The following is a 26,945-nucleotide window of genomic DNA, read 5'->3' on the forward strand; positions in this document are numbered from 1 at the left end:
CCACTCCCGGGCATAGATCCGGAGAAAACTCTAATTCAAAACTATACATACACCCCTGGCATTTCCCTGGTGGTCCAGTGGTTAAGAATCCATGCTTCCAGTGCAGGGGGCGTGGGTTCCATCTCTGGTCAGGGAACTAAGATCTCACATGCCGTGTGACAATAAAAGAAGAAAGAAAAAAGAAAGAAAGAGAGAAAGAGAGAGAGAGAGAAAGAAAGAAAGAAAGAAAGAAAGAAAGAAAGAAAGAAAGAAAGAGAAAGAGAGAGAGAGAAAGAAAGAAAGGAAGAAGGAAAGAAGAAAGAAAGAAAGATACATGCACCCCAACGTTCATTGCAGCACTATTTACAGTAGCCAAGACATGGAAGCTACCTAAATGTCCACTGATGGATGAATGGATAAAGAAGATGTGGTACATATATACAATGGAATATTATTCAGCCATAAAAAGAATGAAATAATGCTATTTGCAGCAACGTGGATGGACCTAGAGATTATCATACTAAGTGAAGTAAGTCAGAAGAGAAAGACAAATATCATATGATCTCACTTATATGTGAAATCTAAAATACGACACAAATGAACTCGTCTACAAAACAAAAACAGACTCACAGACATAGAGAACAGACTTGTGGTTGCCAAGGGGGAGAAACAGTGAGGGAGGGTTGGATTGGGAGTTTGGGGTTAGCAGATGCAAACTATTAAATATAGGATGGATAAACTACAACGTCCTACTGTCTAGCACAGGGAACTATATTCAGTATCCTGTGATAAGCCATAACGGAAAAGAAAAAAGTTTTATTTATAGGTTCCATCCCTAACTGAGCTGGCCCATCCCCTCCCATGTTTCTAAGTGCAGCCCGAGGCTGCAGACTTCCCACCGTGGTCTTCAGCTCCAGAGCAAGCCACCTGCGAACCACCCACATCTTCCCAGGGGCTGGCAACTCTCCTTTGCTACTGATTCCAAGACACATCCAAATAGCAAAAATGTGACCATGAAAAGAAACTCAGGCATGTTCAAATCAGGGAAATAACATTCTTAGCTCTGTTCAGTACTCGCTTAATTTTACAAGAGCTTAGAGTTACAAAAAAGTTGCAAAGATCTGTACAGAGTGTACAGAGTGCCGTGGACCCTGACCCAGTACCCCTATTTCCAACTCATTAGTACCTTAGTGTGACATGTTTATCCAACTAAGGAACCAAGATGGATACATTGTTATTAACTAAAGTCCACACTTTATTAGAATTTCCCTAGTGTTCCCCTAACATCCTTTTTCTGTCCCAGTCTCCTCTGGGCTGTGACATTTCTCAGACGTCGCTGGGTTTTGATACCTTGAAAGTTTTGAGGAGGACTGGTCAGGTGTTTTGTCCCTCAATTTGTTAGTCTGTTTGTTTTCTGATGTTTTCTTATGGTTGGTCTGGAGTTATGGGGTTTGGGGCGGAAGACCCAGACAGAGATAAAAATGCCATTCTCCTCAGGTCACATCAAGGATACACACCATCAACGGGACTTATGACAAACGATTTTACCCTTGATCACCTGGCCAGTATCGTCTTTTTTTTCTTGCTGCATTGGGTCTTCGTTGCGTGTGGGCTTCTGTAGTTGTGGCACGGGGGCTCAGTAGTTCTGGCTCCCAGGATCTAGAGTGCAGGCTCAGTAGTTGTGGCCCACGGGCTTAGTTGATCTGCGGCACCTGGGATCTTCCCGGACCAGGGCTTGAACCTGTGTCCCCTGCATTGGCAGGCGGATTCTTTTCTTTTCTTTTTTTCTTTTGCAACCAAAACGTTAATCCCAAGGATTCTCACAAAACATATTACAAATGACAGCATGAAAAAAAAAATTGCACAGTAACTCAAAGTTCAGCTCTACAATATACTCTTAATCTGGCAGGACATTGGTATCTTGATAATCTCAAATTTCCAAAAAATATTACAAAGAGCTATGTATTCATGTACAGCAATCACAGAGGGGACGTATGACCTAACTCAAAGGTAAACTAACTTCCTTGAAACTTCTTAGATTTTAAACTCCCTGGACAATCTCTTGTCCGGTGTGAAGACTAGTGGAATTTTTAAACCTCTAATCTAGGGTAAGGGTGCGGCTTTCATTTTTACCTGCTGGCTTGGGTTCACAGCACCTTTTAAAGACTGCTTGCTTAACTACAGCTGCATACCATATCCCAGCTACAGAAAGTCTTTTCAATGTTTGCCAGTGTTGTTTCCATAATAGTAAACATCACACTTTAGGTGGGCAGGAGTTAGAGTTTTATTATCAGTCTAGGCAAGACCAAAAATTCAAAGCAAGTTCAATTTTGCTTAAGGGAACATTGTAAGGTAACAATTCTTCATATTACATGCCTCCCAGGACCCATTTCAAACCATAGAGAATGACACCTTTATGTGTCACTGTCCCAAGAGACAAACAAATGTGAACAACTAAAACATTTAAAAAGTGCACCAAGCTTCGGAAGTCTCAAACAAAACTTGAATTTTCTGTACATACTCCTGCCAAATGAAGTTATTGCCTGTACACCACTCCTCTTGCAAAGTGGTCTTCTATTTCCTTTCATCTGACCTAGATCGGCTAGGAGACCTAGAGAAAGATCGGGACGGCTTGTGATTTCTCTCTTGGGACAGGGATCTCTCTCTTCTCCTATATCTAGAAAGGGACCTGCTCTGGCTGACGGAGAAGGCTCTCCATCTTGGAGATGTGTGGGAGGTGGAGGACTCCTCCTCCCATAATCATCTCGAGGGCGACGACCCCAAGAAGGAGGCGGTCACGATTTCGACTTCTCTTTTCCCCATTCGACAGGTCCACTCTTACTCGGCAGCCACATAGTGTTCTCCCATCTAGTTCTCGGACAGCATCGGCTGCATCTCGGGGATCTTCACATTCAACGAGAGCGAAGCCGGGAGGGTTTTTAGCACCCCACACACTTCAGAGTGGTCCATAGTAGCCTAAAGCTCGTTCCAATTCAGCCTTGTTACCACTGTTTCCAAGATTCCCTACATAAACTTTACAGTCCAACGGACAGGAATCACGTTGCAAGACCCTCGTGGCTCCTGGGTTTCACGGGCCACAGGGTGGTCCCGGGCCTCTAGAATCTGGTAGCTGAATCTGCTCGCACAAGCTGTCCTGTGGGGATGCGTTTTCCCCTATGTGTCCAGCCCGGGGCCCTGCTCTCTTGGCCCGGCCTCCCGGGTGAGAGGGTGAACCCCAGCTCCCTGGAGCAGACACTCAGAGCCCTGGTGACCGGACTCACGGCTGACGGGGCTGGAGCGGCGGCTGGACACGTGTGGCCAGCCTGGTGGTGTTTGGCCCCGTCTGCAGTTCCAGTTCCAGCTGAGAAAGAGCCTCCCTGTGTTACTTTCTCCTGGTTGTGTAAGGATCCCCGGTGTCATTTGACAGAAATGTAGACGGTGTGTTCTTTCTCTCTTTTCTCCCTGCTTCCTCTCCTCCCTCTCTGCCTCCCTCTCTCCCTGTACCTCTTTCCCTGTTCCGCTCTCCCTCTACCTCTTTCCCACTCCCTCTCTCTCTCTCCCTCTGTCTCTTCCTCTCTCCCTCCCTCTCTCCCTCTCCCTCCCTCTCCCTCTCTCTTTCCTCTCCCTATCTCCCTCTCTCCTCTCTCCCTCTTCCCTCTTCCTCTTCCCTCTGCCTCTTTCCTCTGCCTCTTTCCTCTCCCTCTTCCCTCTCCTCTTTCCCTCTCCTTCTCTCCCTCCCCCTCTCTCCCCCCTCTCTCTCCCTCTTCCTCTTTCCCTCTCCCCTGTCTCTGCCTCTCCCTCCGTCTCTCCCTCTGGGAGGGAGTGAGGGAGATGGAGAGATGGAGGGAGCGGGAGAGTTGGAGGGAGAGGGAGAGGGAGAGGGAGAAGAGGGAGGAGAGGGAGGGAGGAGACGTCTCTCCCTCCCTCCCTCCCTCTGCCTCCCTCCCTCTCCTCCCTTTCCCTCTCCCTCCGTCTCTCCGTCTCCCTCACTCCCTCTCAGAGAGGGAGAGACGGAGGGAGAGGCAAAGACAAGGGAGAGGGGGAGAGGGAGAGAGGGAGGGGGAGAGAGAGGGGGGAGAGAGAGGGGGGAGAGAGGGAGAGCTCTCTTCCTCCCTCCCTCTCCCTCTCTCCTCCTTCTCTCCCTCTCTCCCTCACCCTCTCTCCCTCTCCCTCCCTCCATCACGTTCCCACCTTCTCCCTCTCCCTCTCTCCCTCCCAGAGAGGGAGAGACAGAGGGAGAGGGAGAGGGGGGAGACAGGGACACGGAGAGGGAGGGAGGGAGGGAGGGAGACAGAGAGGGAAGCAGGCACCCTCTCACCTTCTCCCTCTCCCTACCTCCTTCTCCGACTCCCCCTCTCCTCTCCCTCTGTCTCGCCCTCTCCCTCCCTCCCTCTAGGAGAGGGAGAGGGAGAGGAAGGGAGGGAGAGGGAGAGAGGGAGGGGGAGGGAGACAGAGAGGGAGAGACGTCTCGCCCTCCTTCCCTCTCCCTCCCTCGCCCTTTCCCTTCCTCTCTCCCTCTCCCTCCCTCTGTCTCACCCTCTCCCTCCCTCTGTCTCTCCCTCTCCCTAACTCCCTCCCAGAGAGGGAGAGATGGAGGGAGAGGGGGAGAGGGAGAGAGGGAGGGGGGAGAGAGGGAGAGGAAAGAGGGAGAGTGGGAGAGAGGGAGAGAAGGAGGAGAGAGGGAAAGGGAGGAAGAGACCTCTCTCTCTCTCCCTCTCTCCGTCTCTCGTCTCTCCCCCTCTCTCCCTCTCCCTTGTCTCTGCCTCTTCGTCTCTCTGTCTCTGGGAGGGAGTGAGGGAGATGGAGAGACGGAGGGAGAGGGAGGAGAGGGAGCGAGGAAGAGGGAGAGGGAGAGAGGGAGGGAGAGAGGGAGGGAGGGAGAGATGTCTTTGTCTTTCCCTCCCTCCCTCTATCCCTCTCTCCCTCTCCCCCCTCCCTCTCCTGCTCCCTGTCCCTCTCCCTCCCTCTATCCCTCTCTCCCTCTCCCCCCTCCCTCTCCTGCTCCCTGTCCCTCTCCCTCCACCTCCTTCCCTCTCCAGAGAGGGAAGGAGGTGGAGGGAGAGGGAGAGGGAGCAGGAGAGGGAGAGAGGGAGAGGGAAAGAGGTATAGGAAGAGCGGAACAGGGAAACAGGGACAGGGAAAGGGGGACAGGGAGAGAGGGAGAGGGAAAGAGGGAGAGGGAGAGCAGAGCAGGGAAACAGGGAGAGGGAAAGAGGGAGAGGGAGAGGGAGAGCAGAGCAGGGAAACAGGGACAGGGAAAGAGGGAGGCAGAGAGGGAGACGGAAACGGGGAAAGGGAGGGGGGACGGATAGAGGGAGAGGGAGAGAGGGACAGGGAAAGAGAGACAGGGATGGAGGGAGGGAGAGAGGGACAGGATAGGGCAAGAGGTACAGGGAGAGAGGGAGGGAGAGAGGGAGGGAGAGAGGCAGAGGGAGAGATGGAGGGAGAGTGAGAGGCAGGGAGGTAGAGGGAGGGAGACAGGGAGGGAGACAGAGAGGGAGACAGAGAGGGAGACAGGGAGAAGGGCTGATGGGGGCTCCCTCCCCCTCCCATCCTCTGCCCACTGCTTTCTCTTTTTTCTGCTTCAACAAAGACCAGGCGCCTTTTAGATCAGCCCTGAAGTCAACGTTGATGCTTGGGACGGCCTGACCTCCCCGCTGCCTTCCAGCCCAGGACCACAGCTGGGAGATGAAGTCTGTGGGGCCCTGGAGGGGGGCGGCGGCGGCGGCGGAGGTGGTGGAGGCAGGCACCTCCTCTGACGCCCAATCTCTCCTCGTTTATGAGGCAGCCGCCAGCTCCCCTCCCTGACTCCCCAAGATTTGGGGCCATTTTAATATGTGTCGATAATGCCATGAGCTACTATTTAACTTTTCCACGAGGACCCATCTCCCAAAATGCAGTGGTTTTCAGGCTTGGCTGCACTAGAGAACCCCCAGGGAAGGGAGAGATGTCTGTACCTCCCTCTCTCTCCCTCTCCCTCCGTATCTCCTTCTGGCTCTCTCCCTCTCCTTCTGGGGTGATGCCCGATGAGCTCAGATTCGCAGATGTTCCCCCCATCCCCTCTCTGTGCCTTGCGTGGGGCCTGGGCCTTCTCACTGTGGCCCGGGAACAGCCTCGACATTCAGACATCGGTTCCTGCAAGGACACTTGCGTTTGGTCCATACCGCATGTGGCTGCAGTCTGTGCTTCTCCCGTTTAGCATCTTCAGTAGATGGGGGCTGTGCATGAGCCCTTCATCTTCCCCGCAGACACCACTGGTGCTTGCTCGGCCTCGCGGGTGATGTCCACGGGGGACAGACCTGTGTCCCCACCTTCTTGGGCTGCAGACAGGCCACATTGGTCCTGTGGTGACTGGGGGCTCCCAGGAGAACCCCACCGCAGACCCAGAGAGGTGGCCCCAGAGAAGGTGGCGTACGCCTGGGGCCAGGCCTCACCAGCCAACCACGGGCCACCTGCAGCAACAGGTCTCTCGCCGTCCAGGAGCTGGGTGTTTGGGCGCCGTGGGGATGAGCTGCTGTCTGCACGGCAGCCAAGTTTGTATTGTTGAGCCCAGGGAGGCCCCTGGGTGGCTCCTGGAGAGCCTGGTCACATTTCTTCCTGCCCTTGGCCTTAGAGCTCATCATGGTTCACGCCGTTTCTGGTTCCAACAGGACCTGTGTTCATAAAGACCACATGTTAGGACAGCACCAAAGTGCTACAAGTGGGCACAGGGGGTCTCTTTGACACATGGAAATGTTTTAAAATTAGACTGTGGTGCTGGCTGCACAACTCAGAGTTTACTAAAACTCATCAAATTTACACTCATAGTGAGTGAATTTTATAACATGTAATATCATGCCTCGATAAAGCTGTTTTTCAAAGAGTAAAAGTTGCAAAATTTTGTTTTGACCAAAACCATGTTTCAAAGACACCAATTCTCACACGAATTCAAAAAGATCAATATTCAGACTCTGGATTAAGCTCTGAAGTCAGTGTGAGAAAATGAAATGTCTTCCATGGCAATAATGATGTGACGTCATAGTACTTTAACCATGATGTTCTTTATATATGAGAGTAACATTTGCATACTTTATGAATTAAGCATCTATTTTGGAGTCTCCTTATAATCGGAAACATCCTTCTCTAACAGGAGAGGGTATGCAGTCAGAGAAGTGAGTAGATTGTCAACAGACAGATGGAATTTATCAAATGTTATGTGCCCCACTTGCATATGATGAAATTATTTCAGTATATCACAGAAGAAAATGGTAGCAAAACATCTTAACCATACAAATTGATTTTAACCGACAAATTGATTTTACTGTCTATTTGATAACCAGTATCCCTTTAAAACCATTCTTTCAATGAGCCAAACCCAGGACACTTGTCAATCTCTAAATGAGTAAGTTTTACTGACAGCAAATTAGGAATCCACTTCATTGATGTCCGTTAAGACGTATGGTTTCTATGTAAGGATGAGGAAGATAAAGGCAGCTGTCATTTACTTAACCTTTTTTATTCTGGAAACCGGCAATTAAAAACAAAGAAGTTAAGCATTGATCCTGCTCTATTAGTCTTCTATTGCTGTGTAACAAATATCCACAAACTCAGTGACTTAAAAACACCACTAATAAATACCTCCCAGTTCTGGAGGTCAGAAGTCCTGGCTGGCTCTGCTGGGTTTTCTGCCTAGGGGCTCACAAAGCCAGAATCAAGGTGCTGGCAACCTGGGTTCTTATCTAGAGGCTCCAGGGAGGAATCTGCTCCCAAACTCATTCATGCTGTTGGCAGAATGCAGTTCCGAGGGCTGTAGGACTGAGGTCCCCGTTCCCTTGCTGCCTGCCAAGGAGGAGGGGTCACCCTCAGCTCCTCGACACACTCACAATCCTTCTCATGGGGCCCCCTCCACCTGCAAAGTTGCCAAGGGTGCGTCCCACCTTTCTCCTGCTTCAATCTCTCTGACTTCTGCTGCCGGCCTGAGGACATTCTCTGCTTTTAAAGGGCTGGTGTGAGCAAATTCAACCCACCCAGAACACAACCTTAATTATATCTGCAAAATCTCTTTCAGCGGGTTACCCCTGGGAGTAACCCCTGGAGGCTTTTAAAAGTCACGGGAGACGTCGCAGAAATCTGCCAACCGCACCTGACTGTCTTTACAGGCAAATATATAGCACAAGTGGATGAGTAAAAAGCAGTCAACGTGGAAGGAATGGCATGATTAGCAAACTCACCGCTTCCTAACTTCCTAATAAAATAATCGATTTATGCAGAGATCGTCAGTGAAAATGAAACGAATGGCAGATGACAGCTGAATGAGGAGCCGGAGAGCTGAGCGCACCTGAGCCCACTTTAGAGAAGTGACGGACGGCAGAGCGGCCCCTACGTGTCATGTGCCTCTTGCTACAAAGTCCGAACCTAACACGCTAATCCAGCTGTTGGAGCTGGCTTTCAGCTCATAGGAAATTTAGGAAGCAGAAGTGCAATTTAAATGACACCACGAAAAAGCAAACAGAGAAATCCAGAATGTGGAACACTCTACAGCCGGCCCAGTTTCTTCAATACGTCAATTACCTGGGGGTGGGGGTGGGGGTGGGGTGGGGGGCTGTTCTGGATTAATGGGATGTTATTACCAATTACAATACAAGAACAATATTTGGATCCTGATTCAAAAAACACAAGAGTAAAAGGACATTTTAAAGTTAATCAGAAAAACCTGAATATGGACTCAGTATTAAAGTAAGAATCATCATTTTCATTGGTTGGCATAAAGGTCTTAAGGTTGTATGAGAAAACATTCAGATTTTTTAGAGACGCACATAGGGCTGAAATGCTACGAGGGGTTTGCTAATTGCTTTAAAATATTCCGGCAACCACAAGAAGAGGGGATGGACAAAGCAGGTACACAAAATGTTGAAACATACCGAATCTGGCTGATGTATATGCATGGGGGCTCATTGTTCTGGTCCACTTTTACCCCGGACTAAAAATTTTTATAATAAACGATTTCATTTAAGAGATTTCATTCATTGAGCATCTGCTGAGAATCAATCACTGTGCTCAGGGCTTCGCATCCACTTCCTGCTGGATCCTCACTACGGCCTTATGAAGCAGGTACCATTTGTATCCCCACTTTTATAGCTAAGAATATGAAACAACGACCAGTGTGGGGTGTAGCCGACAGGCCTGCCAATTGCCCGCCACCCCAGCGAAGCCTCAGAGGCCAAGGAAATGAAAGATTTCTACATTTTTTTGTTTCACAAAGCAGTCTGACAAGTCGCCTGCAGCCCGCGTTGGAGGGCGATGCCCCAAACCATGCGCCAACCGCAGCACAGGGGATGCTGGAAGGTTCGGAAGGAGACAAAAGGCGGAGACAGGTAGAGGGTGAAAGAGAAACAGAGGGACCACAGAAAAGCAACAAGGTGGAAACACAGGGAGACAGTCACGGAAAGGGGCGGAGGGAAGAGATGGGGAGACAGTGGGGAAGAGGGATGTGCTTGAAGGGGGATGTCACAGACCTAGAGTCAGACAAAGCTACTGCAACCTTGGTCCACCTTCCACTCTGCCCCACCCCTCACACCAACCAGAAAACGGGAACGCCTCGGAGCAAAGGAGGGACCAGACACGTTCAGTATAGAGCTCTGTCCACGTGTAGTTACAGATCCGTGTCAGGCACGGTTACCTTGTCCTCTCTCCCCATCCCCCAGCCCCCATCCCGTGACCTTCTCCCCAGACAGCTCACCAGCTCCAAGCTCAGAGTCAGGAGGAAGGGAAGGAGGAGTTATTTATTTATCTAAACCATGTTTCAGTTTTTTAACGGCCTAACTGAGATAAAAGTCACAGACCCTCAGTGCCCAGCAAAGCTGTTCTCAGCGGGGAAAGTCTGTGAGGCTGAAGTTAATAGCACGAGGGCCACGTTAATGCCACTAGGGGGTTCAGATCAGAGGCTCCTGGAGGCGGCTTCAGGTGACGGTTTAATCACAACGGAAAAAACGGGTCTGGGGTTTGCAACGTGTGACTGGGGGGGTGGGGGGAGTGGGGATGGCAGAAAGGGGTTACAGGAGGGAGCGTGGGGAGCAGAAAACACAAAGGAAGACAGAATCCTCAAACAGAATCCTCAATGCCTTTCAGAGACTGGAACTAGACCTGCAGAGGAGGGCAGCCCTGTCACACCGACCCCCCACCCCGCCCCGGGCATGTTAATAACACGGAACCACTTGCTCAAATTACACGTTAAAAAACACCTTCTTGGCCTTCCCTGGTGGCGCAGTGGTTACGAATCCGCCTGCCAACGCAGGGGACACGGGTTCGAGCCCTGGTCCCGGAAGATCCCACATGCCGCGGAGCAACTAAGCCCGTGCGCCACAACTACTGAGACTGCGCTCTAGAGCCCGCGAGCCACAACTACTGAGCCCGCGTGCCACAACTACTGAAGCCAGCGCACCCTAGAGCCCGTGCTCCACAATAAGAGAAGCCACCACAATGAGAGGCCTGCGCACTGTAACAAAGAGTAGCCCCCGCTCACCGCAACTAGAGAAAGCCAGTGCGCAGCAATGAAGACCCAACACAGCCAAAAATAAAATAAAATAAAAAATAAAATAAATTAAATTTAAAAAAAAACTGTAAATGACGCCTGCCCTCAAAAAATGCCCTGGGGTAGGGCATAGGCAAGGAAATTCAACACATGACAAATTTTTCAAGAACTCAATATGAAGAGGGAAGGTGTAGTCACTCTTTAAAAAAAAAAGGAAAAGAAAAAAAAGGACATGCCTAAAGTTCACTATAAGGAATTCTCAGCCATATGCAAATCCAACGTCCAAAAAGGTTTCAGCTCACACCAGTCAAATGACCATCAGCAAAAAGTCTACAAACTGTAAATGCTGAAGGGCTTTTAGAGAACTGTGTACCTTCTAGCTGCTGGTGGGATGTAAAGTGGTAACAGCACTAACACAAACTGAATGGAGCTGCTTTAAAAGGTAAAAATTCAGCTACCATATGATGCGGCAGGGCACCTTTTGGGCCTATAACCTAAGGCCACCAGAATCGGAAAGACAGAGGCAGGCAAATGTGCACTGCAGCAATATTGAAATAGCCAAGATATGGAAGCAAAAAAAAGGTCCATAAACAGATGAATGGACAAAGAAGAAGTGGTATATAGACAGAATGGAATATAAGTCACGAAAAAAAATAAAAGAATGGCATATGCAGCACCACACATGAGCCTAGAGATAATCACACAACGTGAAGTAAATCAGAATGCGAAAGACAAATGCCTTTTGATATCACTTATGTTATCTGAAAATTCATAAAAATGAACATATTTCCACAGAGAAAGGCAATCTCAGATTGAGAAGACAAACTTATGGTTAAGCCAAAGAAAAGGTGTGAGGAATGGATAAATTAGGATATTGGGGTTAACGCACATATACTAATACGTATAAAATATATAATCCCCAAAGACCTATGGAATACCAAGAGTGGTCTACTCAACACTCTGTAATAACCTACATGGAAAAGAACCCAAAGATCAATAGATATATGTATATGTGTAAATGAACAAGATTCTGTACACCTAGAAAAAAAGACATTTTTCAATCAAGTTTGCTCTGATAAAAACTACAACTTAAAGACACAGACAAGAATTAAGGAGGCTAAAACTTATGGGGGTTTGTCCTGGCACATTCCACTCTAATCTGCAACCTAAAAGCACAACTTGCAGCAAGGTTCTGTTTCCCTAGCAAGCAGAGTTGGCAACGTAGAAGTCTTCCCACCCTAAGGCCGTTTCCTCAAACAGCAGCTCAAATCTACTGCTAATGGTCACTAATATTCACAAGGACTGCAGGGCTGTAAATGACTCATGCCCTCAAAAAATATCCTGGGGCAGGGAATGGCCAAAAAATCCAAACGCGGCAAATTTTTCAAGAAGGCAATTAGAAGTTGTAAGTTTAGCTCAATCTTAAAAAAAAATGAAAAGGACATTGATAAACGCAAAACATCAGGAATTGTCAGACGCATGGAAACCCAATCTACACAAAGGTATCACCTCACACCAGTCAGAATGACCATCAGCAAAAAGTCAACAAACAATAGATGTTGAAGAAGTTGTGGAGAACAGCATAACCTCTCAGTCTAAGTGGGATGTAAACTGGTAACAGCCAATAATAGGAACAGAATGGCAGTGTGTTTAAAGGTAAAAAGTGAGTCACCATATGATCTGGAAGGCCCACTATTGGGCCTGTCACCTGTGAAAGCCAGAATCCAAAAGACACGGGATGGAAAATCGTGTATTGCAGCAGTATTTACAATAGGCAAGACATGGAAGCAAACAAAATGCCCATCAACAGATAAATGGACAAAGAAGAAGTGGTATACGTACCGAATGGAATAGTAGCCTCGGGAAAAAAATGAACAGTGCCGTTTACAGGACTACAGATGAGCCTAGAAATAATCATATTAGGTTAAGTCAGTCAAAAGGGAATGACAAATATCCTATGATATCATTTATACATGTTATCCTAAGATTGCTACCAATGAACATATTTCCACAGAAAAAGACACTCACAGACTTATAAAACAAACTAATGGTTAACCAAAATGAAAGGTGGGAGGATGGATAATTTAGGACTAAGGGGCTAACATACATAGATTAATGTATGTTAAATGTACATAAACATATAACATATAAACTATATGAATTATATAATCACTAATACATAGAAAATATATAATGACAAAACACCTACCAAATACCAAGGGAGGTCTACTCAACATTCTGTAATAACATACATGGTAACAGGATCCGAAGATGAACAGACATATGCATGAATCATTGAGCAGATTCTGTACAGCCAAACAATCACAACACTCGAATCAAATTTACTCCGATAAGAAATAGAAATTAAATTTAAAAAGCAAACATAAGTAAGGAGACATAAACTTCTGGGGGCTTGTCCCAGCACATTCCACTCTAATTTACAACCTTGGAACACTACCTCCAGGAAGACTCTGTTGCCCTAGTAACAAGAGTTGAGAACGAAATAATGCTGCCACCTTGTGGCTCTTTCCCACAACAGCAGCTTTAAACCCAGTGCTAATGGTAGCTTAATAGTCACAAGGACTGCTGGGCTGTAAATGACGCCTGCCCTCAAAAAATGCCCTGGGGTAGGGAATAGGCAAGGAAATTCAACACATGACAAATTTTTCAAGACGTCAATATGAAGAGGGAAGTTGTAGTCACTCTTTAAAAAAAAAAGGAAAAGAAAAAAAAGGACATGCCTAAAGCTCAGTATAAGGAATTATTAGCCACATGCAAATCCAACGTCAAAAAGGTTTCAGCTCACACCAGTCAAATGACCATCAGCAAACACTGCAGGATTCCACTCCCTGTGCTTTGTGGCTGCTTCCCACTAGCTATCTAGTTTACATTTGGTAGTGTATATATGTCCATGCCACTCTCTGACTTCATCCCAGATTACCCTTCCCCCTCCCTGTGTCCTCAAGTCCATTCTCTATGGCTGAGTCTTTATTCCTGTCCTGCCCCTAGGTTCTTCATAACCATTTTTTTCTTTTTTTTTAGATTCCATATATATGTGTTAGCATACGGTATTTGTTTTTCTCTTTCTGACTTACTTCACTCTGTATGACAGTCTCTAGGTCAATCCACCTCACTACAAATAACTCAATTTCATTTCTTTTTATGGCTGAGTAATAGTCCATTGTATATATGTGCCACAGCTTTATCCATTCATCTGTCGATCCTGCCAACACTTTTACTTTACTCAACTGAGACCAATGTCAGACTTGTAAGGTAATAAATTTACGATGTTTTGAGTCACTCAATTTGCGGTAATTCGTATGAAAGCAATAAAAAACAAATACAGAGGTCCTACAAGAGCCAGGCTATATATTTATATTTAAGTATTTCTAAAATGAATTTAACCCTGTGATTCACAGCAGCAGCAGCTTCCAAGGGATCCCACCACACACCTGAGGCGAAAGCAGCCTAATAAAGAAGCAGTGACAGCAGCAGGTCACTGCCCCACACTTGGGGTAGAGGGGGATTTGATCTACTGTAGCAGCAGCGTAGCCTGAATGGGAATGCATCCTCCTGTGGCACTAGTCCCATCAGCATTAGTCTAATCTGCTAGCATCTGCTGTGCCAACAGGCCCAACGTATACAAACCCTCCAACTCAGTAGCATTAAGTGAGCCAGGCTCAGTGTTTCCTGAAACTCATATCCAATGGCACTGGAAAGCCCAGGTATCACCTACTGTTATGAAAACATAAAAAACAATAACAGAAGACTGGCAACTTCAGAAAGAAAAGGGGAACAATGGAATGGGTGAAAACAAGTGGGATAAATATAAGAGACTATCATTAGCCTCATGAGTTTCTTAAATTCCCTATGACGGTCAAAGCAAAAATTATGACACCATCTGATGTGGTTCTCAATGTATATAAAGGAAATACTACAGAAAATCATACTTTAAAACGGGGGACTATTAAGAGACCTAAATGGAAGTAAAATTTTGAAACTTCACTTGAAGTAATAAAAGACAGATTCCAGTAGGCTATGATAAGTTACATATGTATAGTGTAATGCCAAAAGCAACCACTAAGAAAACTATACAAACAGTATACACAAATGATTATAAATAAATTAGATTAAAATGGACTTACCAAAAAATGTTTAAGTAACCCACAAGAAGGCAAAATAAGAGAAACACAGGATTGAGAAACTAAGGTAAAAGACAAAACAAAAAATAAAATGGTAGACCTAATCTTTAACATAGCAATAATTACATTAACTGTAAACGATCTAAATAACCAAGTCAAAGACAGAGATTGGAAGAGTAGATGAAAAAATCACAAGCATGATCCAACTCTATACTGTCTATAAGAAGCTTACTTTAAACATCATGATATAGGTAGTTCAAAGTAAAAGGATGAAAAAGGTATATCATGTGAACATTCATCAGAAAAAGCAGGAATGGCTATATTAATATCAGATAAAGTAGATTTCAGAGCAAAGGAAATTATTAGGGGCAAAGAGGGTCATTACATAAAGATAACAGGAATAATCCACCTAGATGACCTAGTGATACTAAATGTGTGTGCACCAAACAACAGAACTTCAAAACACATGAAGCAAACACTGAAAAAGGTAAAAGGAGAGAATTTCAAATCCACAATTATTATTTGAGACTTCAACACAGCAATTTATAGAACTCCCAGAGAGAAAAATCAGCAAGGGTATGGAAGAACTGAAAACATCATCAATCAACAGGATATAACTGACATTTAAAGAACACACTCAATAAAAGCAGAATACATATTCAAGTGTCCATGGAACATTCACTCATATACCATACACTGGGTGATAAAAAAAAACATTAGCAGATTTAAAAGAATTAAAATCATAGAGAGTATATTCTCTAGCCATAATGGAACCAGACTAGAAATCAATAACAGAAAGACAACAGGAAAATCTTCAATCACATGAAAACTAAACATCACAATTCCAAATAACTCATGGGTAAAAAGTCAAGGAAAAATTTTTAAATGCATAGAATAAAAGAAAATGGAGATATAACAGATCAACATTTGTGGAATGAAGTGAAAGCAATGCTGAAAGGGAAGTCTATAGCACTAAATTGGGAAAGAAAATATTTCAAAGAAATAGTCTAATTTTCTATATTAAAATAGTAAAAACGGAAGAGGAAAAAACACTAAACAAGCAGAAAGAAGGAAATAATAAAGATGAAACAAAAATCCATGAAACTGAAAACAGGAAAATGGGGGGGGGGAGGAAATCAATGAAACAAAAGGCTGGTTCTTCAAAATAAACAATCTCATCAAGAAAGATGTAGCAAGACTGATCAAGATAAAAAGAGAGATGGCACAAATCACAGATATCAGAAATGCAACCAAGGATACCATGACATATCCTGCAGGTTAATAAGGGACAAGTTATTATGAACAAGTCTACACTATAAATTCAAAAATGTGGATGAAATGGACCAATGCGTCTACACCCAAAACTACCAAAACTCAGCCAAGATGAAAGAGACAATCTCAATTTTCCTGTAACTATGAGAAACACTGATTTTTCATTTAAAAACTCCCAAAAGAAATATTCAGGCTTAGATGTTTCACTTTTACCCAAGACTTAAAGAATTAACACCAATTTTACATGACTTGATAAGAAACAGAAGTAGAGGGAACAGTTCCTAATTAATTTTATGAAGCCAGTATTACCTTGATACCAAAACCAGACTGGGATAGTATAGAAAGAAGAAAACTACAGGCCAGTATTTTTTATGAAATTGGCTGTAAAAATCTTCAGCCAAATATTAGCAAATTAACTCCAGAAATATATAAAAAGAATAATATACCATGACCAAGTGGTATTTATGCCAGTTATGCAAAGTTGGTTAAATATTTGAAAATCAAACAATGTAATCTACCATATCCAATAGATTAAGGGGGAAAAGTCATGTGATCCTAATCATTAATGCAGAGAAAGCATTTGACAAAATCCAATCCCATTCATGATTTAAAAAAAAAGAAGAAAAGAAACTCCAAGCAAACTAGGAATAGAAAAGGAACATACAGAAACTCATAAAGATGATCTACAAACAACCTATACCGACATTATATTTAACTGTGAAAGACTGAACGCTTTCTCTGTAAGATCAGAAACAAGGCACCGATATCTGCTCTCACCACTTTTATTAAATATATTACTGGAGGTTCTAGTAAGAAAATAAAGCAAAAATAAATAAACAGATAAATTTAAAAGTTAAAGTTTTAAAAAGTTTATTTAAAAGATGAAAGAACTATTCCTACTATGTTGAATAGGAAGGAATATATCCTCCTGAATGTTGAATAGTAATATATCCTATTATATTGAATAAGGAAAACTAAAACTGTCTGTATCTGAAGATGAGATGATAATCTAAATGGAGAAAATACCAAGGAATCCACATAAAGCTTGAGAAATAATATTAGTTTGTAAATGTTTTAGAGTACAAGATCCACACAATTTTATCAAATTATATATTAATAACAAATGTGTAGAAGCTTAAATAAAAATATGTGATGCCATTTACAACTGACCTAAATAAATACTTAAATAGAAGCCCAATAAGACATTTATAGGACCTCTATACTGAAAATTACAAAATGCTGATGAAGAAAATTTTAAAAGTCCCAAACAAATAGGGAGACATACCTTGTTCATGGATTAGAAAACACAACATAATAAAGCTGTCAATTCTCCCCAAGTTAAGAGGCTTAACACAATTACTCTTAAAATGCCCTCAAGGTTTTTGTGGATATAGACAAGCTTATTCTAAGATTTATATGGTAGGAAGAGGCTGAAGAACAGCTAAAACAATTTGTAAAGGAAGATTAAAATGGGAGGAATTAATCTACCCAATTTCAAGATTTCGCAGTAGTGATGGAGGGTAGATACATAGATCAATGGAATGGAACAGAGAACCCAGCAATAGACTGACACAAATACATTTAACTTGGTTTTGACAGCAGTGCAAAAGCTATCAAGGAAGAATAGACTTTTCAAAAAATGGTACTGAAACAGTTGGACATCCCTCGACAAAAACAAACAAACAAACAATGAACCTTAACCTAAACCTTACACATCTTACACAAAAATTAAATCAAAGTGGATCATAATCTTAAATGTAAAAGCAGGACATTTTTAGAAAAAAAAAATAGGAGAAAATCTTTGGCATCTACAACTAGGTGAATAATTCTTAGACTTGACACCGAAAGTATGATCAATAAAAGCAAAAACTGATCAATCGGATCTCATCAAAATGAGTTAAAAATGCTTCATAGAAGATCCTTTTAAGTGGATGAAAACTCAAATTACACAGTGGGAAAACATATTTGAAAATCCCATAGGAGACAAATGACTTGTATCTATAATATACAAAGAACTCTCCAAACAACTTAAAAAAATCCAACTAGAGAATAGGCAGAAGACAGGAACAGACATTTCATGGAAGAGAATATACACATGGCAAAGAAGCACATGAAAAGATGTTCAACATCGTTAGCCATCAGGGAAATGCAAATTAAGACCATAATGAGATATCAGAGAATAACTAAAATTAAAGTATAGTGACAACATCAAATGCTAGCGAGTACGTAGAAAAATTATATCACATCACTGGTGGGAAAATAAAATGGTTTAGCCACTCTGAGAAACAGCTTGACAGTCTCTTTTAATCCTAAAAGTAGATTCACCCTACAATGCAGTAATTGTACTCTTGAACATTTATCCAAAAGAAACAAAAACTTAATGAAGTTCCCACAGAAACTTACACATAAATGTTCAGAGCAGTTTTATTTCTAATAGCCACAAACTGGCAACTCCCCAAATGTCTTTCAATGGGTGAATGTTGAAACAAATTGTGATAAAATCTTATGATAGAATACTACCGAGCAACAACAAGGAACAAATTATTAATATATGCAAAAATTGAAATGAACTTCAAGGGAATGATGCCGAGGGAAAAGTTTTTAAAAGCCAATCTCCGAAGATTAAGTAATTCATGATTATATTATTCTTAAAATAACAAAACTGTGGAGATGGAGAACAGATTAGAAGTTGCCAAGGGTTAGAGATGGGGGTAGAAGGTACAGCGGGGGAACTCTGTGAGGTTTTTGTGGTCCCAGTACAAATAATACAGCAATCTTGGTTTTAATCCCTAAAGATTTTTAAAAGCAATTCCTAGTAAGAGGTGTCCAGATATTTAGCAATGGCAGCAGATTAGAGGTATAGCTCCCCAACATGACAACTTCGAAAGAGATCTATACTATCAATACTAATTTAATGCATATGTTAATTTTTAAAAGGCCAGTCACAATACTTAAATGGTACATATCTTAACGATATTACTCTGGGTATCCAGCTATACCAGATGGACTAGCAGGATTTTCTGTCCATTCAATCTTATTTAAGACAGTAAATCTTATAATAAGACAGTTAAAAAAAGAAAAAGAAAAACAACAAACCTCAACTACAGTTGGATATTCTCACAGCAAGATGAGGTGAAAATACGTAGCAGCGGTTCAAAAGCTTAAGCAGTGGCACCTAAATTTGGCTGCACATTAGAATCCTCTGAAGCACTTTTTAAAAACCCTCACACCGACGGTTGGTCATGCTAGACCAATACAATCATTTTAACTCTCCTCAGACGATGCCAATGTCTAGCCAGAACGGAGAACCAGCGGACTAAGCAGAAGGGGATGTTTCTACAAAGATCTCTTAACAATAAGTCCTCTCACCCAATCAAGATTTACCTCCCCGCAAAGGGGTAAAGAAGGCTAGATGTTGTCCATACTTGCTTAGCTTTAATTAGCACTTGTGACTTGCCCAAAACCTAGATCATGTTTCCCCTAAATTTCATGTTATTCCCTAAGTTTTTCAAACCCAAGGCTAAGGGGTTTGCCAGGATGAGATTTTAAGTGCTCACACAGGGGAAGTCCCTGGCAAACCAGGACAGCGGTCACTCTACACTGCAATGTAAAGCATCCTAAATAACCCTGCCACTGCTCCCAGATACTAGTCTGTGCCAACCAGTGGAGAAAAGGCATTCTCCATTACTACCATGGCAAATGCTACTGTACTTACCTTGGCTAGTCCCTATCTTTTCCAGGCGCCACTCCCCTTCACCTGCTGGTGGACGCTTCGGCCAGCTGACAATGCAGATATTTTCAAACTTTAAGGTGAATAAAAATCATCTGGAGGGCCTGTTGTAACAGAGATCACTGAGCCCCACCAGAGTTGCTGATTCCATAGGGCTGGGACCGGGCCCTAAAACTTGAATATCTAACACATTATCAGGGGATGCTGGGAAAGCTGGTCAGGTAATGGTAAAGCTGGCCAGGAAAAAGAAACCCGACGTGTCAGATCATAAAGTATGGAAGGGCAAGCCCACCGGCAGTCCAGGCCGGGGGGCGGGGGGGCGGACCTGGGTCCCCAGCCCTACAGGGCCAACGGCAGACCGGCTCGGGCGCCCCTCGGAAGCGCGGGGTCCCCGCTGCCGAGTCTGTGGCCCCGGCCCCCCTCTGCCCACCCTGCGCGCGGGGGCTGGAAACGGCCGCGGAGAACCAGGCAGGGCGGGAAGGGGGGCTCCAAAGAGGGTCTGGCGACTCGAGTCGCTCCGTTACTCGGTGGGCTCAGCGCGCGCCGTGGGGGAAGAGAGGTGGAGGTCCGGGAAGAGGGGACGGGCGGCACTCACGTAGACCAGCAGCAGCCATGGGTAGACGGCGGGCTCGGCCACCACGGGCGACTCCAGCCTCAGCTTCTCCCCCACGTTTTCGCGCGCGGCCCCCGCACCAGGCTAGTCTGGCGGTTGGGGGAGGGGCGGGGCGCCGCCGGCGGGGGCGGGAGGCTGAGGGGAGGGAGCCTGGCCTGGGCCTCAGCCGGCGCCGCCGCCGCCGCCGCCGGCCTGCTCCCGTCCGGCCCCCGGCTCCCTCTTTGTGGTCACAGGCCCGGGGCCTCCAGCGCTGCTGCCAACTGGGGCCGGCGTGAGGCAAGCACAATGAGCCGGGGCCCGGCTGAACCACTCACTCGCGGCGAGCGCCTCCCGCCCCGTGGACCCGCCCCCACGCACGCACGTACGCACGTACGAACGCACGCACGTACGCACGCAAGCACGCACGCACGTCTTCAGCTGCCCCCCCCCGGCCACACCCACCGGCCCGAAGTGGAGACCCGGGGAGACCCCTCGGGGCCTGGGGTGGCGGGTTCGACTCCCGCCCTTGACGTACCGTGACACCTCCCCCCCAATATGTTTCTAGGTATTATATGTATATATGAATATACTATTATATACACACTTGCGTATGAATTTATATGTGTATGTACATGCGCATATTTACATATAGGGGTGTGTGTGTACACATTGTATATATGTATGTGTATATATCTTATATATATGATATATGTATGTATATATACGATGAATTTCTATATACAGTACATATATATTTTTATGCTATATGCTTTTATATGTAGGTGTATATGTGTGTCTATATGTACGTACGTGTATGTATTGCATATATTATATGTGTATGTATGTATACTGTCTATATGCACACCTAAATATCTTTGTATGTGTGTATATACGTATGCTATATATGTACCTAGGTGTGTATATTGCATATGTTATACGTATGTGTACATACTGTATACATACCAACTATGCATTTTATATGTGTGTATGTATAGTGTATATGTATGTGTGTATTGTCTATATTGTGTGTATATGTGTGTATACATACTGTATATATACAAACTGCATTTTATATGTGTGTATATATGTATGTGTGTATTGTATATACTATATGTGTATATGTGTGTACGCATACTGCATATGTACACAGCTGTATATGTTTGTATGCTTGTACATATGTACGTGTGTGTGTATATACACACACACCCCATATGGATTCTGTTTGTCTGGAGAACCCTCACTGATACGGACACTTATGACAATTGAGTACCTGCTCTTTGCCAGCCAGGGAGCCAAAGGCTTGTCTTTCGGTGTCTCCCTTAAGTATCACGAGTCCCAGGAGGGAAGGTGATGCTGCTCCTACCAGTTGAGGTGCCTCAGGGTCAGTTAGGTGGACAGGGCGGGGGGCTGGAGCCTGGTGGAGCCCAGGTGGAGTTCTAGCAGCAGTACAGCCTAGCAGTCCCACTTCCCCGGGTGCTTCTCACAAAGACGCCGAGGGAGAGTCGGGACCTGAAGGAGGGAATGAGGAAGCTTCCGTGGGTCCGCAAGCCCAGACCAAGGCTGACTCGTCAAGAGTGTTAGAGGTCAGGACTGTGGTTACCCTGGGGGTGGGCTTACACAGAGCCATTCATATCCTGAAAAAGTATCCATTCTGCTCTTGTTTGTATGGTTACCCCCCTCCCCCAAATCTTTTAAAAACAGATTCTCTTGGTTGCTGGGAACACACACGGGGAAGTTGTGTGTGAGGGGGTATGATCCAGGGGACAGGGAGGATAAGCCCCCCACTCGTAGGGCAAGGAGTGGCTCAGCTTTGTGAGCTGAGGATGGCCCACGAGGTTCCAGAGAGAAGGGTCCCTGCTCCGTTCCTGCTCTGTGCACCCCATTCCCAGCCTGAGAAGCCCAGAGCCACCCACCCCCCCGCAACACACACACACCAGGGAGGAGAGCCAGTCACCCTGGCTCCCAGCCTCCGGCTCCAAGGCTCCCGGCACTAGGAGCTATTTTCAGCTTTCATGCCCTAGGACACGGCCAGAGCTATTGTCTCCGGAAACTGTCTGTCTCTCGCCCGGCCTCCCTCCCTTCCTCCCTCCCTCCTCCGCTTCTTCCCCTCCAGCTCCATCTGTCCTCCCCTCCACCCTGCATTTCTACACAGGATGGCTCACAGACAGCTGCTCCCCGTGCCCACCTGCCACCATTCCATGGATGTCAAAGCAAGCCCTGGGGACTTCCCTGGAGGTCCAGTGATTAAGACTCCGAGCTTCCACTGCAGGGGACGCGGGTTCGATCCCTGGTCAGGGACATAAGATCCCACATGCCACACAGCACGGCCAAAACAAAATGAATAAATAAAGTTATAGTGATGAAACAGCCCTAGTGGTGCAAGGATGGGACGTATAGCTCTATGGTATAGAAAAAAGGTCCAGAAACAGATATATGAGAACTTGATATGATAGAAAGTGGGGAAATTAAGGAGTTTTCAATAAATGGCATTAGGACAATTGCATATCCATGTGGGGAAAAGTAAATTAGAAAAAAAAAAAAGCAAGCCCTGGTCAGGTGTGACCTTGGGCCCAGGGCCATTGGCACAGGTTGTCATGTGGGATGTTCTTCCTTAGACTCCTCCCTCCCTCCTGTGTCACTGTCACTTCCTCCAGAACCTTCCTGGACTCCCCTCCACAAGCCCGGGGTGTGCCCTCACCCGCCCTGGATCACCAGAATTCCAATCCCGGCCCACCCTTCCCCGCCAGGTAGAGAACTGTGCATGGTCAATAAGACCGTAGAGGTCATTGGCCATTGCTATTGCAGCTGGAATTGTTACTGTGTTTAGATAGGGTGACCAACACCCGCCCCCAGTTTGCCCAGGACCGCTCAGGTTTGAGCGCTGGAACTCTGGGGAAACTCTCAGTCCCGGGGAACCCCAGAAGGCTGGTCAGCCTATTTAGGACAGATCTTTCACTTGATCTCCCAACCCCCGAGAGCCAGAAAGGGAATCTCCCCCCTCCTTCCATTGTAACCTTCATTCATTCATCCACTCATCCCTTTATTCAACTCCTTTATTCAGCAAGTATTTATGAAGCATCTACTACACAGCAGACACTCTTCTAGGTGCTGGGGACATAACAGCATCCCTGTCCTCAAAGAGCTCACGTTCTAGCGAGGGCAGCAAACAGTAAACTGAGAAGGTGTGATTTATTACATGGGGATGATGTCTCGGAGACCACTGCAGGGCAGGGGAGGTGGGAGAGGAAAGGGGCAGTTCTAAATGCAGGCGCTGACGGGATTGGGGCAGACCTTGCCCTGGGCCAGGCTGGTTGCTTCAACACAGCTGTCCTCGCCCAGAGCCATCCTGCCCCCGCCTCACCCAGTTCTTCCGTGATGTGTGGGGAAAATCTGTGGTTGTCACAACTGGGAGGGAGGGCCCCTGGAATCAAATGGGTGAGGCCAGGGATGCTGCTAAACCCCACACAGTGCCCAGGAGGGGCCCTCAGCAGAGGATGACCCGCCCCGAATAACCCCAGTGCCACGGGGGAGACCCTGCACTAGTATTATTCAGACCCGCTGGTGCCCCGATTCCTGCACAGGCAGGGACTCTAACCGGCTCACCTCTGTATCCCGAGGTGACCTAGAGTGGGGCAGCCACGAGGGCTGAGATGAGTATCGGGGGTGAAATGACAAACCTCTGCACCCACTCTCCCCTCCGCACCCCAGGGGCGATGGTCTCTATCTCCTCCCCGTGCAGGTAGCTTTTCCCTGAGCCATTTCTTCTTGTCAAGGTCCCTGTCGCAGGTTGGGTTCCCCGAAGATGACGTTGAGAGCAAGGATTGGAGTGCAGGTGGTTGATGTGAGGCGTGCAGGAACAGATACAGCTGCCATAGGGTTCCACAATTCCACTCCCGGGCATAGATCCGGAGAAAACTCTAATTCAAAACTATACATACACCCCTGGCATTTCCCTGGTGGTCCAGTGGTTAAGAATCCATGCTTCCAGTGCAGGGGGCGTGGGTTCCATCTCTGGTCAGGGAACTAAGATCTCACATGCCGTGTGACAATAAAAGAAGAAAGAAAAAAGAAAGAAAGAGAGAAAGAAATAGAGAGAAAGAAAGAAAGAAAGAAAGAAAGAAAGAAAGAGAAAGAGAGAGAGAGAGAAAGAAAGAAAGGAAGAAAGGAAGAAGGAAAGAAGAAAGAAAGAAAGATACATGCACCCCAACGTTCATTGCAGCACTATTTACAGTAGCCAAGACATGGAAGCTACCTAAATGTCCACTGATGGATGAATGGATAAAGAAGATGTGGTACATATATACAATGGAATATTATTCAGCCATAAAAAGAATGAAATAATGCTATTTGCAGCAACGTGGATGGACCTAGAGATTATCATACTAAGTGAAGTAAGTCAGAAGAGAAAGACAAATATCATATGATCTCACTTATATGTGAAATCTAAAATACGACACAAATGAACTCGTCTACAAAACAAAAACAGACTCACAGACATAGAGAACAGACTTGTGGTTGCCAAGGGGGAGAAACAGTGAGGGAGGGTTGGATTGGGAGTTTGGGGTTAGCAGATGCAAACTATTAAATATAGGATGGATAAACTACAACGTCCTACTGTCTAGCACAGGGAACTATATTCAGTATCCTGTGATAAGCCATAACGGAAAAGAAAAAAGTTTTATTTATAGGTTCCATCCCTAACTGAGCTGGCCCATCCCCTCCCATGTTTCTAAGTGCAGCCCGAGGCTGCAGACTTCCCACCGTGGTCTTCAGCTCCAGAGCAAGCCACCTGCGAACCACCCACATCTTCCCAGGGGCTGGCAACTCTCCTTTGCTACTGATTCCAAGACACATCCAAATAGCAAAAATGTGACCATGAAAAGAAACTCAGGCATGTTCAAATCAGGGAAATAACATTCTTAGCTCTGTTCAGTACTCGCTTAATTTTACAAGAGCTTAGAGTTACAAAAAAGTTGCAAAGATCTGTACAGAGTGTACAGAGTGCCGTGGACCCTGACCCAGTACCCCTATTTCCAACTCATTAGTACCTTAGTGTGACATGTTTATCCAACTAAGGAACCAAGATGGATACATTGTTATTAACTAAAGTCCACACTTTATTAGAATTTCCCTAGTGTTCCCCTAACATCCTTTTTCTGTCCCAGTCTCCTCTGGGCTGTGACATTTCTCAGACGTCACTGGGTTTTGATACCTTGAAAGTTTTGAGGAGGACTGGTCAGGTGTTTTGTCCCTCAATTTGTTAGTCTGTTTGTTTTCTGATGTTTTCTTATGGTTGGTCTGGAGTTATGGGGTTTGGGGCGGAAGACCGAAACAGAGATAAAAATGCCATTCTCCTCAGGTCACATCAAGGATACACACCATCAACGGGACTTATGACAAACGATTTTACCCTTGATCACCTGGCCAGTATCGTCTTTTTTTTCTTGCTGCGTTGGGTCTTCGTTGTGTGTGGGCTTCTGTAGTTGTGGCACGGGGGCTCAGTAGTTCTGGCTCCCAGGATCTAGAGTGCAGGCTCAGTAGTTGTGGCCCACGGGCTTAGTTGATCTGCGGCACCTGGGATCTTCCTGGACCAGGGCTTGAACCTGTGTCCCCTGCATTGGCAGGCGGATTCTTTTCTTTTCTTTTTTTCTTTTGCAACCAAAACGTTAATCCCAAGGATTCTCACAAAACATATTACAAATGACAGCATGAAAAAAAAAATTGCACAGTAACTCAAAGTTCAGCTCTACAATATACTCTTAATCTGGCAGGACATTGGTATCTTGATAATCTCAAATTTCCAAAAAATATTACAAAGAGCTATGTATTCATGTACAGCAATCACAGAGGGGACGTATGACCTAACTCAAAGGTAAACTAACTTCCTTGAAACTTCTTAGATTTTAAACTCCCTGGACAATCTCTTGTCCAGTGTGAAGACTAGTGGAATTTTTAAACCTCTAATCTAGGGTAAGGGTGCGGCTTTCATTTTTACCTGCTGGCTTGGGTTCACAGCACCTTTTAAAGACTGCTTGCTTAACTACAGCTGCATACCATATCCCAGCTACAGAAAGTCTTTTCAATGTTTGCCAGTGTTGTTTCCATAATAGTAAACATCACACTTTAGGTGGGCAGGAGTTAGAGTTTTATTATCAGTCTAGGCAAGACCAAAAATTCAAAGCAAGTTCAATTTTGCTTAAGGGAACATTGTAAGGTAACAATTCTTCATATTACATGCCTCCCAGGACCCATTTCAAACCATAGAGAATGACACCTTTATGTGTCACTGTCCCAAGAGACAAACAAATGTGAACAACTAAAACATTTAAAAAGTGCACCAAGCTTCGGAAGTCTCAAACAAAACTTGAATTTTCTGTACATACTCCTGCCAAATGAAGTTATTGCCTGTACACCACTCCTCTTGCAAAGTGGTCTTCTATTTCCTTTCATCTGACCTAGATCGGCTAGGAGACCTAGAGAAAGATCGGGACGGCTTGTGATTTCTCTCTTGGGACAGGGATCTCTCTCTTCTCCTATATCTAGAAAGGGACCTGCTCTGGCTGACGGAGAAGGCTCTCCATCTTGGAGATGTGTGGGAGGTGGAGGACTCCTCCTCCCATAATCATCTCGAGGGCGACGACCCCAAGAAGGAGGCGGTCACGATTTCGACTTCTCTTTTCCCCATTCGACAGGTCCACTCTTACTCGGCAGCCACATAGT

General features: G+C 45.4%; 1 pseudogene; it reads right to left on the reverse strand.

Moving 5' to 3' along the window:
- Positions 1–2,370: 2,370 nt before the first annotated feature.
- LOC132358906 (serine/arginine-rich splicing factor 3-like) lies at positions 2,371–6,602 on the reverse strand (annotated as a pseudogene).
- Between the last annotated feature and the right edge of the window lie 20,343 nt (positions 6,603–26,945).

This window comes from Balaenoptera ricei, unplaced genomic scaffold (assembly GCF_028023285.1).
Source record: "Balaenoptera ricei isolate mBalRic1 unplaced genomic scaffold, mBalRic1.hap2 scaffold_561, whole genome shotgun sequence".
Taxonomy (NCBI): domain Eukaryota; kingdom Metazoa; phylum Chordata; class Mammalia; order Artiodactyla; family Balaenopteridae; genus Balaenoptera; species Balaenoptera ricei.